This window comes from Arvicola amphibius, chromosome 1, assembly GCF_903992535.2.
Source record: "Arvicola amphibius chromosome 1, mArvAmp1.2, whole genome shotgun sequence".
In the NCBI taxonomy this organism is placed as follows: domain Eukaryota; kingdom Metazoa; phylum Chordata; class Mammalia; order Rodentia; family Cricetidae; genus Arvicola; species Arvicola amphibius.
Genome location: NC_052047.1, coordinates 79,118,636 through 79,132,353, shown reverse-complemented (window position 1 = coordinate 79,132,353; position 13,718 = coordinate 79,118,636). Strand labels below are relative to the sequence as shown.

At 38.4% G+C, this 13,718-nt stretch overlaps 1 long non-coding RNA gene across 2 annotated transcripts in view; it reads left to right on the top strand.

The window, feature by feature from the left end:
* LOC119816366 overlaps nt 1-13,718 on the top strand; it is a 64,513-nt gene that overhangs the window by 45,802 nt on the left and 4,993 nt on the right. The window lies entirely within an intron of this gene.

The following is a 13,718-nucleotide window of genomic DNA, read 5'->3' as shown; positions in this document are numbered from 1 at the left end:
ATAGATGACCTCTATGTCCTAGTTTTCAAAAGATTCTAGGAAGCATCCACTATCCAATGATAATGTGCTTTGCTCTCAATCAGATACAAAAAAATTGAAATAACCCCCTGTATCTTATCAGATCACCATAGATTAAACCTGGGTTTCAACAACAAAAGAAACAACAGAAACTGAGCAGCTCTAAATAAAGAAGCTAAAGACTTCCTAGAATTCAATGAAAATGAATGCACAGCGTCCCCAAACTTATGGGACACAATGAAAGTGGTGGTAAGAGTAAAGTTTATAGCATAAGTGCCTTCATAAAGAATTTGGAGAGATCTCATCCTAGTGACTTGACAGCACAACTGAAAGTTCTAGAACAAACAGAAGCAGACAAACCTAAGAGGAATAGATGGCAGGAAATAATCATGAGTGTTGAAATCAATAAAACAGAAACAAAGAGAACAATACAAAGAATTAATGAAACAAAGAGTTGGGGTCTTGAGAAAATCAACAAAATAGATAAACCCTTATCCAAACTAACTGAAAGGCCAAGGAAATATTCAAATGAACAAAGTCAGATACAAAAAGAGGGATATAACAGCAGACTCCAAGGAAATACAGAAAACCATTAGGCCATACTTCAAAAACCTGTACTCCACAAAACTGGAAATCTAAAAGGAATGTTCAAAATTTCTTGATAGATACCACTTCTAAGTTAAATCAAGATCAATAAACAATTGAAATAGGCTGCTTACCCACAAGGAAACAGAAACAGTCACTAATAGTATCCCAGGGGGAAAAAAGGAAATGAAAGAATAAAAGGTCAAGGCCAGATGCTTTTAATGCAGAATTTTATCAGACTTTCAGAGAAGAGTGTATACCAATACTATTCAATTTATTCCACAAAATAAAAACAGTAGGAACATTGCCACATTCTTTCTATGAGGCCACAGTTACTAATTGTGCTAATTGGTCTTCATGTGGAAAATAAATCCAAGATAGATAAAAACAATCTTGTATACTAAAAAGAACATCCAGAGTTATACCACCCCTGATTTTAAGCTCTGCTATAGATCTTTACAAAAAAAAAAAAAAACCCATCAAGATGGTATTGACATAAAAACATCCAAGTGAATCAATAGAACCAAACTGAAGACCATGGGGTAAATCCATATACCCATGGACACCTGTTTTCTGACAAAGAAGCCAAAATTATACAATGGAAAAAAAATCTTCAATAAATGGTGCTGGTCTAACTGGATGTCTTCATGTAAAAGAATGCAAATCAATCCATGTCTATCATTCTGCACAAAACTCAAGTCCAAGTGAATCAAAGACCTCCATATAAATCCAGATACACTGAAACTGATAGAAGAGAAAGTGGGAAATAATCTTGAATGCATTGGCACAGGAGACTACTTCCTCAACAGAACACTAATAAGCAAGGCACTATATGTAAATTAATAAATAAGACCTTATGAAATTAAAAAGTTTCTGTAAGGCAAAGAACACCATCAATAGGATAAAATATCAGCTTACAGAATGGGAACAAATCTACACCAACTCCAATCTGACAGAGGCTGATTTATCAAAATATATAAAGAACACATGAAACTAGATATCAATAAACCAAATAATCCAATTAAAATGGGGTGCAGATCTAAAGAGAGAATTCTCAGCAGAATAATCTCAAGTGGCCAAAAACACTTAAAGAATTGTTCGACATCATTAACCATCTGAGAAATGTAAAACAAAACAATTCTGAGATCCTACCTTAACACATGTCAGAATGGCTAATATCGAAAACAATGACAGCTTATGCTGGCACAGATGTGAAGCAAGGGGAACACTCCCCCATTGCTGGTGGGAGGGCAAACTTGTATAACCATTTTGGAAGTCAGTATGGTGGTTTCTCAGAAAACTGGGAATCAAGCTACCACAAGACCCAGCTATACCACTCTATCATACCACAAGAACACTTGCTCAACTATCTTCATAGCCGTTTTATTTATAATAGACCAAAGTTGAAAACAATCTAGATGTCCTTCAACTGAGGAATGGATAAATAAAATGTGGTAATTTACACAATTGAGTATTACTTAGCTGTTACAAACAAGGAAAACAGGAAATTTGAAGGCAAATAGATGGAACTAAAGAAAATCATCCTGAGTGAGATAACCCGGACCCAGAAAGGCAATCCTGGTATTTACTCATAAATGAATATTATCTGTAAAATAAAGGATAACCATGCTATAATCCACAGCCCCAGAGAGGTTAGGTAACAAGGAAGCTTTGTGGGGCAGGAAGATAACCAGATCTTTCTGGGAAGGGGAAATAGAAGAGATTTTTGCAAATGAACTGAGGGAGGGTGGCGATGGGAACTTGAGTGATCAGGTTAGGGGCAATGGAAGAGGTGAGTACTGAAAGAGACTACTGGAAAAGTGGGGGCATTCGGGGGTCAGGTGAAAACCTGGCACAGTGGAATCTCCAGGAATGTATAAGGAAACCCCAAACTTAGACTCCAAGGATTAGCAGGTATATAGCCTGAACTGGCCATCTTCTGTGTCCAGATTGGTGCCTAGCTCTGTCATCATGATAGAAATAGATGCAGACCCATGGTGAAGCATTAAACAGAATTTGGGGAATCCTGCAGAAATGAAGGAGAAAGTAGGAGCCAGAGGGGTCAAGGACATCACAAGAAAACCCACAGAATCAATTAACCTGGGCTCATATGGGCTCACAGAGACTGAACCAACAACCAGGGAGCCTGCATGAACTGACCTAGACACTCTGCACATATGTTATAGTTGTGTAGCTTGGTCCTCTTGTGGGTCTCCTAACAGTGGGAACCGGGGCTATCTCCAACTCTTTTGCTGACTTTTGGGACCCTACTCTTCCAGGTTACCTTGCCCAGTCTTAATGCATGGGGAAGTGCTTAGTCTTACTCCAACTTTATATGCCATGTTGTGTTGATCCTCATGGGAGACCAGTCCTTTCCTAAATGAAAAAGAGGAGGAGTGGATTTGGGCAGTAGTGATAGAGTGCAGGTGGGGGGAGGGACTGGTAGGAGAAGAGGGAGGGGAAACTGCAACTGGGGTACAAAACAAACAAACAAATAAACAAATTTATTAGAAAAACAAAAAAGAAGTTACTATTTATACAACTGTATAGATTATTATTCATCCATCTCTAAGGATTATAATTCATATAAGTATGGATTACTATTCATACAACTATAGATTACTATTATACAATAGCCTGCATATCTTATTTTTTGTTTTACTAAATTCATGTTGTCTTTAGTTTTTATATAAGAAATAATTTTCTTTATGTTTGTGTACAGTATCATGATTAAATATAAAAATATCAATCATGGGTGCCAGGCACACTAACATAAACCAACCTCCCAGCATTTGGGAGACTGAGGTGCAAGGATTACAAGTTTGATGACTGTGTGAACTATGTAGTCAAAATCTGCCTGAAGAAAAAAGAATCATATATTTGCTCTTTGCTGAATTATGCAATTTCTTGTATAATTGCAAGGTTTCTAAATATAGCAAATTTTTCTTTATCCAAAGGTCAAGCGATATTATATTCAATTTTTTTGTAATTTTTCTATTACTTATACTTTTTCATTATTAAAGTTATAATGCAAGCAAGTAGATAACTTTCAAATTATTCATAATGTATTTATTATTTTATGCTATGTTACACATTAATATTATAAATATACACAGATTATTAGAATAATCTAATAGCAATAATAATAATTATTATTATTTGAGAAAAGGTATCACTGTTCAGCCACTATTGGCCTAAGACTTGTTATAAAGATTGGGCTGACCTCCATCAGAGATCTACCTGCCTATGCCTTCAGAATGCTAAAATTAAAAGCCTGAGCCTCATGCCTAGCTTAAAATCCAGTTATTATTTGCAAAGTATTTGCATTACTTTTCTGTTGCTGTGATAAAATGCCATCACCAAAAGCAACCTGTAGAGGGAACACTTCCCTTAGGCTTGTGGTTCAGAGTGGGGAGTCTATAAAGGCAAGGGGTAGTCGCAGGTGGCTGGAGCAGGAAGCTGAGCAATGACAAGTTCAACAGCACATAAAGAGCAAGAGCAGAGAGAGTCCGGTGTGGCAACAAGCCCTCAAATTCCACCGCCAGTTGGTGTGGGAGAATTATCTGTATTCTGTCAATCATGTTTTAAATAAATGCTGATTGGCCAGGCAGAAAGTATAAGCGGGTCAACCAGACAGGAAGTAGAAGCAGGGCAATGAGAACAGGAGAATTCTAGGAAGGAGGAAGCTCATTCCTCCCAGTCCGTCCCAGATCACCGAAGAAGCAGGATGTAATCTGCCCCGCTGAAAAAGGTACTGAGCCATGTAGCTAACATAGATAAGAATAATGGGTTAATATACGCTATAAGAGCTAATAAGAAGCCTGAGCTAATGGGCCAATCAGTTTATAATCTTATGGAGACCTCTGTGTGATTTTCTTTGGTGCTTATCAGCTGTGGGAACTGGGCAGTCTACTTGGAGTTCTGTAGACCCCTTGTGTATAGATAGACATATATTTCTCCAGGTGTGGGTGTTTTTTCTATGATTTTATGGAAAATGAACTCTAGAACATTGGCATGGTGTTGGTATTCTTCTCCTTCATCTATGCCCATAATTGAAAAGTTAGGTCTTTCGATGTTGTCTCAGAACTTTCCCATGTTCCATTCATGGATTTTTATTAACTTATTGTGTACCTTTACAGAGTTATCTATACCTCTACCTTGTCTTTCAGCCTCGATATTCTCTTTTCCACATGATCCATGCTTTTGGTGTGCCTTTCCACAACAACAAACCAATCTCCTCATGATATAGTTTTTATAGTTACAACATTAAAAAAATCACACAATAGTGGCTGGAGAGATGAATCAGTGGTTAATAGCACTTGGTGCTCTTTTAGAGGACCTTGGTTCAGTTCCCAGCACCCACATAGCAGTTCACAGCTGTCTGTAACTCTAGTTCTAGGGAATATGACACCCTCACAAAGACATACATGCAGGCAAAGCACCAATGCACATGAAATGAAAATAAATAACTTAAAATGTAGAATAAAGAAGGGTTATTAGAAATTTCAAGAGAGAAAGAAGCCCCTTATAAAGACTGACCCATCAGAATAACACCTTATTCCATGATAGAAACACTTAAAGATAGATAAGTTTGGAAATATATATTCCAAGTTCTGAAAGATAATTGTCACCCCATACCATTATATCCAGACACTATTTGAAAATAGAGAAGAAATAAAAACATTCCAGGACTAAAACAGATTAAAGGAATTTATAAATACTAAGTCAGCTGTATAGAGAATCCTGGAAAGAATTTTTCTGTCTTAAGAGAAAGATAAACAGGGCTGGAGACATGGCTCAGTGGTTAAGAGCACTGCCTGCTCTTCCAAAGGTCCTGAGTTCAATTCCCGGCAACCACATGGTGGCTCACAACCATCTGTAAATGAGGTCTGCTGCCCTCTTCTGGCCTGCAGGCATACACACAGACAGAATATTGTATACATAATAAATAAATAAATAAATAAATAAATAAATAAATGAAAGTGAAAAAAAAAGAGAGAAAGATAAACATAGCTAAAAGGCCATGGGGAGATAAAGAAAACATTAGGACATTAGGAGAGCTGACCAAAAGAAGTTGTCTGGGTTATCATTGCTGTGATGAAACACCATGCCCAAAGACACTTGGGAGGAAAGGGTTTATTCAGCTTACACTTTCGTATTATTGTTCATCATTGAAGGAAGTCAGGACAGAAACTCAAACTGGGCAGGACCCACCTTTTCAGAGGCTGAAAACAATACAGATGTCATGAAGTAGTGCTACTTACTAGCTTGCTATTATATCTTGTTCAGCCTGTTTTTTTTTTTTTTTTTTTTTTTATAGTACCCAGGGATAGCAACACCCACAATGGTCTGGGTCTTTCCTCATCAATCACTAATTCAGCAAATGACTTATACAGCTGATCTTGTAAGGTATTTCCTCAACTGAGGTTTTCTCCTTTCAGATGACCTGAGCTTGTGTCATGTTGACATAAATATATCTAGCATGGAGGTCTAAAAACAACACCACAAATCAATAGTATGGTATTAATTAACATAACTTTCATAAATAAATTTGAATATCAATTGTTTCAATTATCTAATAACAAGACACAGAATGATAGATGGAATTAGAAAACACAATCTATAATTTTGCTACTTGAAAAAACAAAACCCAAAGAAGAGAACAAAATAAAACTAAAAACAACACATAACTCATCATCAATGGTATACACAACCTTAGGGCAAAAGGTGGGAAGAATTATTCCAAGCAACTGGGACTAAGAAACAAGCAAGTATAGCTATTCTAATATTTGACAAAATAAATTTCCAACCACAACCAGTCAGAAGATAAGGAAAGTCAACTCATATTTACCAAATAACAATTAAGCAATAGGATGTTACAATTTTAATGATTATCAACAAACACAGGCAGATTCAGTATAATTTTTAAAAATGTTAGATGGGGAAAACACAGACGAACTCCAGCAGAGTGGTAGGGACTGACTAACAGAGCCTACTCTCACCAAGAGCTAGGTCATCTGGACAAACACAACACACAGAAACAATGCTGTCAACTGATACCATAAATCAAAAAGATCTAACAGACATCTACAGAACCTTCTTCTAAAACGCTAAAAAATACTCTTTCTTCTCAGCAGCCCATGGAGTGCTTTACAAACTAATCACATAGTAGGATACCAATCAAATCTCAAGAAATATAGGAGAAATGTAATAACATCCTGTATTCTATCTGACTATGATGGGATAAAGCTAGATGTTGACAGCAGTGAAAACCACAGAAAGTATAAAAATTCAAGCAAACCAAACACCACACAATTTAATGATAATTGTGTCAATGAAGATTTTAGGAAGGAAAATTTAAAATTTGTAGAATTGAGAGCAAATAACATGACATGCAAAAACCTTTAATACCAGGATTTGGGAGGCAGAGGCAAATAAATCTCTATGAGTTCTAGACCAGCCTGTTCTACAAGATCTAATTCCAGGATAGGCTTCAAAGCTACAGAGAAACCCTGTCTCAAAAAAACTTTAAATATAATATTTTAACATAATTCATATTCCACAAAACAAGAAAATCTAAGAGAAATGCACAAATTCCTAGATTCAAGCAACATATAAAAGTAGAACCAAAATGATATAAACTAATTAAATAGATCCATAACCAGAGATGGTTTTGAAGTATTAACAAAAGCTCTCCCAAGTGAAAAGGCTTCTTTTCCCAAGAATTTACTGCAGAGCCCTAGCAGAACATCAAAGAAGAATTGACACAAATTTTACTTGTTATTCCATCAAATAGAAAAGAAAATAAGGCTCCCAAACTCACTTTATGAAGTTAGTATTATAATGATACTAAAACCAGATAAAGACATTGAAGAAACTATAATTCCAAGCCAATCTCCCTGATGGATAGATATGTAAAGTTTCTCAGTAAAATACTGGTAAATTGGATTCAAGTCCCTATATAAAAGATCACTAACGATGTGCTGCATAAATGCTATCTCCTGGATATGACATGACTGTTGTAGTCAGGAGCTCATAGCAGAGAGTTTATCTGCATAAGACATGCACAAGATCATATCAGCAAAAGTCCCCCAGCAGAGACGGGGTAATTGACATCCAGGCATCGCCACTTACTGAACTGGCAATGCATTGTTTCTGGGGGAGGGGCAATCTTCCATTTTTGAAGATGTTGCTACTGGTAGGTTTCCCAGGCTTCAGTAAAGGGCCCTACACGCATACACAAGTAAGCCAGACTAACTGCGTTTCAAAAAAGATTATAGAATTGAAGTTGGAGTGAAGGCCATGTTTGGAATGTATGGTAGGAGTTGGAGGAGATATGGGGCATAGATGTGATCAAACTTTATTATTTATATGCATGGAATGTTCAAAATAAAAACCACTGAATACATATACACATACATACACAACTCAGAAGGATTAGGAGACATCGCTTGTTGGAGGAAGTTTGCCGCTAAAGGTGGGCTTGCAGGTGTCAGTAACCCACCAGACCCAGTGGCTCTCTCTCCTCCTGCCTGTGGATCTGAATGTAGAACTCTCAACTTTTCCATACCATGTCTTCCTGTATGCCACCATGGTCCCCACCATGATGAAAATGGGTTAAACCTCTGAAACTGTAAGCAAGCCCCAATTAAGTGCATTTATTTATTTAAATAATCTTTTCTCATTTTACATACCAATTCCCTCTCCTTGTCCTCCACCCACTCCCCCCACCTTCCACCCACCCCATCCACCATCCACTCCTCAGAGAGGGTAAGGCTTCCCATGAAGAGTAAATAAAGTCTGGCACATCAGTTTGAAACAGGACCATTGACCTCCCCCATTTATCTAGACTGAGCAAATATCCCTCCAAAGAGAATTGGCTCCAAAAAGCCAGTTCAAGCACTAAGGATAAATCCTGATCCCACTGCCAGTGGCCCCACCTACAGTCCCTGCCACGTAAATGTCACCCACATTCAGAGGGCCTAGTGTAGGCCTATGCAGATTTCCACATTGACAGTCCATAGTCAGTTAGCTCTAACTAGCTCAGGCCAATTGTTTCAGTTGGTATCACCTGTTTCGTTGGGTATCCCCATCATGGTCTTGACCTCTTTCTTCCATATTATTGCTCCTCCCTCTCTTTGACTGGACTCTGGGAGCTCATCCCAGAGCTAGCTGTGGATCTCTGCATCTGCTTCCATCAGTTGTTGGATGAAGTTTCTATGATGATAATTAAGGTAGTCATCAATACGATTGCAGGGGAAGGCAACCGCTCCACTATTGCTTAGGGTCTTAGCTGGGGTCATCCTTGTGGATTCCTGGGAATTTCTCTAGTGCCAGGTTTCTTGCTAGCCCCTTAATGGCTCCCTCAATGAAGATCTCTCTTTCCTTGCTCCCCCTCTCTGTCCTGAATGTGGTGAAAGTTTATTTGCCTTTTACTTTGTAGTTAAGTGTCTTACCATACAAACTCTGTACCATTTCATTTCATGCTTTCCCCTGATCCACACCTTCCCTAAAGAGCCAGCTTCAACTCCTCTAGCTCACGGCTTTTCCGACATTCCACATTTAAAGAGGTGTTGTCTGTCTCTTGATTTGTTAGTATTGGACATACTGCATTGATTTCCCAGGTTGCTTTTCTACCACCAATTTGCTTAACATAGTTACATAATAATGTATGGCTAAATCAATATCTATATTTGTAATCCTATGAAAATATGGAGCCACATGGTTAGTGTTTCCCATTTCTTATAAAATCTTAATTTGTTCTTGGTACTAATACTCATCACTCCTGACTTATTGATCTATTAGCTGATTGATTTCCATATTTCTACATAATTGGCTCCCACTTCCTGCAGCATCTGTTTTCCTGGAATATCAATAGCGTTTTCTATGCATTTAATAATATTAGTTGTGGGTTTAAGCAAACTCCTAAAAAGTTCTGTCTTTGTTTTCTCTTGCTGTGTAACAAGTTATCACTACACATTTATTTTGGTGCCCGCTGGACAGGGGTCCTTTAACTTCTTGTTTTTCTTAATATTTCTACTGTCCCATCATTATTTTAAAATTATTAACCCATGTTTCCTTTTTCCAATTTATTTTTTTTATACTGAAAATGGATATAATATATTCTGAGTATGGTTTCTCCTTCCCCGTCTTCTCCTACGTCTTCCCCATCTCCCTACCCTCCAAACTCTATGCCTTCTTTCTCTCTTTAGAAAACAAATAGGCAAATTAAACAAAATACAGAATTAAAAAGAAAAGCAAAATAACACAAGAAGCACACATGTAAACATACACAAATAAAAACAATAAGAACAGAAAATTGGAAGCCATAATATACAAACAAAATAAAGTATATTCTAGGGAAACACTGTTTACTTGCTTTTGTGTTGCTCCTCTACTGCTAGGCCTGGGGCCTACTCTTTTTCTTCTTCCTTTTTTTTAAGTATATTGTTTTTTGTTCTTTGGGAAATTTACATCATGCACCCTCAAACCACTCATTTCCTAATCCCTCCATTTCTACCCTTCATCCTTGTAGTGCTCCCCAAAGAAAAACTTACAATGAAATCATAAAAATAAAGTAAAAATAAAAAATAAAAATATTAACCAAAACCAAAAGCCAAATGACAAAGAAGCAAACAAAACAAAACAAAGCCCACTTTGCTCCTCCATTTTGCTCTCCTCTCCAGAACCTCTTCATTCACCTTACTGGCCTTGGGGGCTGCTGTGTATTATACACTGTACTCTTTTGTCTAAACAGCTTTACTTGCAAATGTTCATTGTGCACTGTATTGCTGCTCAGGTTCAAAGTTTCTGGCCTCTGGTATACCATCAATACTGGGCCCTTACCGAATTGCTGTAGAGTGCTCTGTTGTTGCCCTAAGTCATGGAGCTCCTGCAGCTATGGTTCCTCAGAGCATGTCTCTTCACATGTTCCAGCAGGTCATCAATGGGTAGATGCTGGGGAGTGCCACCTCAAAGTCCTGGGTGTGTGCCTGGGTGGTAGCTGAGTTGGTCGGTCGAGGCTACTGGGACCACACCCCTCAGGTGAGGGTCAAAGCCAGCTCTCCCATGGACATGGTGAGGAGTAGGGCCAGCTTTCCCAAGTGAGGAGAGGTAGAAGAGGGGACAGCTTTCTCATGAGGAGTAGGGGAGAGCAAGGAGCAGGAGCAGGTCTCTAGGGAGGGGGGACTGGTTCTGCAAGGCTCGCCTACTTCAACACATGATTTACATGGGCCCCTGTGGTAACATGGGCAACAGACATCAACAACGACCCCAGCTGCATCAGGACTATGGACCCAGACATGACCATCAGGAGCAGCTTGGGCCTGGTTGTTACCATGACCACAGGTGGCATCACAGACCTGTCTGTAGAATGGGCCACACACTAGTGTGGTCCCTGGATTCCACTATGGCCCCAGGTGGCAGCCAAGAACCCAGGTCTCCGTGTGACTTTTGGTGGCAACATGGGCCATGGACAGCAATATAGACTCCGGCTAAGGAGGACCCAAAGACCCCGACATGGTTCTTGGCAGAAGCCAAGGCCTAGATGTCACCTTTTCTGGGTCCTCCTCTTAAGTGTGGCGTATAACTCCAGTGAAACTACATTGAAGAAAATTAATATTTCATTTGCAAGCTGACTCATATTTCTTACATATGCAACAATTAATGATTCATTCTCCTTTACAACTTCCCTTTCCACATTTTACCTGTATTCCATTTTAAGTGAGTTTATAATAATGCCATGCTGTTTTTTCCCAAGGTACTTATTTTTTTATTGTTTTTGAGCTATAAAATTTTTTCTACTCCTCTCCCTCCCCTCTCCCCTTCTACTCTCCCCCATGATCCCCACACTCCTAATTGACTCAGGAGATCTTGTCTTTTTCTACTTCCCATGTAGGTAAGATTGATGTATGCCTCTGTTAGGGTGTTCTTTGTTGTCTAGGTTCTCTGGGGTTGTAAATTGTAGGCTGGTTTTTCTTTGTGTTGTCTAAAAACCACTTATGACTGAGTACATATTATATTTGCTTTTCTGAATCTGGGTTACCTTACTCATGTTTTCTAGATCCATCCATGAAGGCGTAAGTCACAAACAATCCCACACCAGTTTGGAATTATGATTAATAGAATGGTTATTTATTTAAGGGGGAAAAACTTACAGATCACCATCCCAGACAAAAGCCCTCTGTGCAATCAGGAAGGGAGCCTAGTCGCCCAAAGCAGAGCCAGAAGCCAGAGAGCGAGCAGAGGGCAGTGGCAGCTTTTTTAAAGAGAGAGAGACCACACCCCTAATGGGCTGGTATCTCAGCAGCTTTTGGCTGAAGGAGCGGAAGGAGCTCCTGCTACACGTCCACTTGCCAGCAAATTTGAAGATGCTGTTATTTTTTCTGCTGTATAGTACTCCATTGTGTAAATGTGTCACATCCTCTTTATCCATTCTTGGGTTAAGTGGCATTTGGAATGTTTCCAGGTTCTGACTATTACAAATAATACTCCTATGAACATTGTTGAGCACATGTCCTTATGGTATGATTGAGTATCCTTTGGGTATATACCCAAAAGTGGTATTGCTGGGTCTTGAGGTAAGTTGTTTCCTAATTTTCTGAGAAACCGCCATACTGATATCCAAAGGGGCTGTACCAGTTTGTAAGGTGTAAGATGGAATCTCAGAATTGTTTTGATTTGCATTTCTTGAATGGCTAAGGATGTTGAACATTCCTTTAAGTGCCTTTTAGCCATTTTAAATTTGTCTGTTGAGAGTTTTCTGTTTAGAACTGTACCACATTTTTAAAAATTGGATTATTAACTCTCTTGATGACAAGTTTCTTGAGTTCTTTGTACATTTTGGAGATCAGTCTGATGTGGTGTTAGTGAGGATCTTTTCCCATTCTGTAGGCTTCTGTTTTGTCTTGTTGACTATGTCCTTTGCTTTATAGAAACTTTTCAGTTTCAGGAGGTCCCATTCATTAATTGTTCTTCTCAGTGTTTGTGCTACTGGGGTTATATTTAGGAAGTGGTCTCTTATGACAATGCATTCAAGTGTACGTCCCTTTTTCTCTTCCATGAAGTTCAGTGTGGTTGGTTGAGGTCTTTAATCCACTGGACTTGAGTTTTGTGCATGGCGATAGATTTGGATTTATTTTCATTCTTCTACATGTTGATGTCCAGTTATGCTAGTACCACTTATTGAATATGCTGTCTTTCTTTTTCCATTTTATATTTTTTGCTTCTTTGTCAAAAATCAGGTATTCTCAGGTGTGTGGATTGATTTCCAGGTCTTCTATTCAATTCGATTCAGTTAGTCCTTTTGTCTGTTTTTATGCTGAAACAAGGCTATTTTCAGCTCTGTAGTAGAGTTTGAGGTTAGGGATTTTGATGCCTCTAGAAGTTCCTTTATTGTACAGGATTGTATTGTTCTTTCAAGGTCTGTGAAGAATTGTGCTGGGATTTTTATGGGCATTGCATTGAATTTGTAGATTGCTTTTGGTAAGATTGCCATTTTTGCCATGTTAATTCTACCTACCCAAGAGCATGGGAGATCTTTCCAGTTTCTGGTGTTTTCTTCAGTTCCTTTCTTCAAAGGTTTAAGGTTCTTGTTATATAAGTCTTTCACTTGTTTGTTGAGAGTTACTCCAAGATATTTTATGTTGTTTGTGGCCATTGTGAAGGGTGATATTTCTCTGATTTCTTTCTCAGCCATTTATTATCTGTATAAAGGAGGGCTATTGATTTTTTTGAGTTAATCTTGTATCCTGCTATATTACTGAAGGTGTTTATGAGTTGTAGGAGTTTCTTGGTAGAATTTTTGGGGTCTCTTATGTAAACAATTATATCATCAGCAATATGAGAAAAAATATTTTTTTTTTTAACCCAGAACACAGGCTGCTGTGTATTTCCTAAACACTGACCCCGATCCATGGTATAGGTATTCATAGCTGCCACTGCATTTTTCTCCTTCTCTTGTTGCTGTCTGGTACTGTGAACTGCCAAGTCCTCTATATAGTTATCAACATTGGAATTGTTCTTGGAGTAGTCTTCCTAGGTTGATGGTTTTACATCCTCTGGTGTGTACTTCTTGCTCAGTCTCTTAAGTCACCATTTCCAAGTTCCCACTGAAA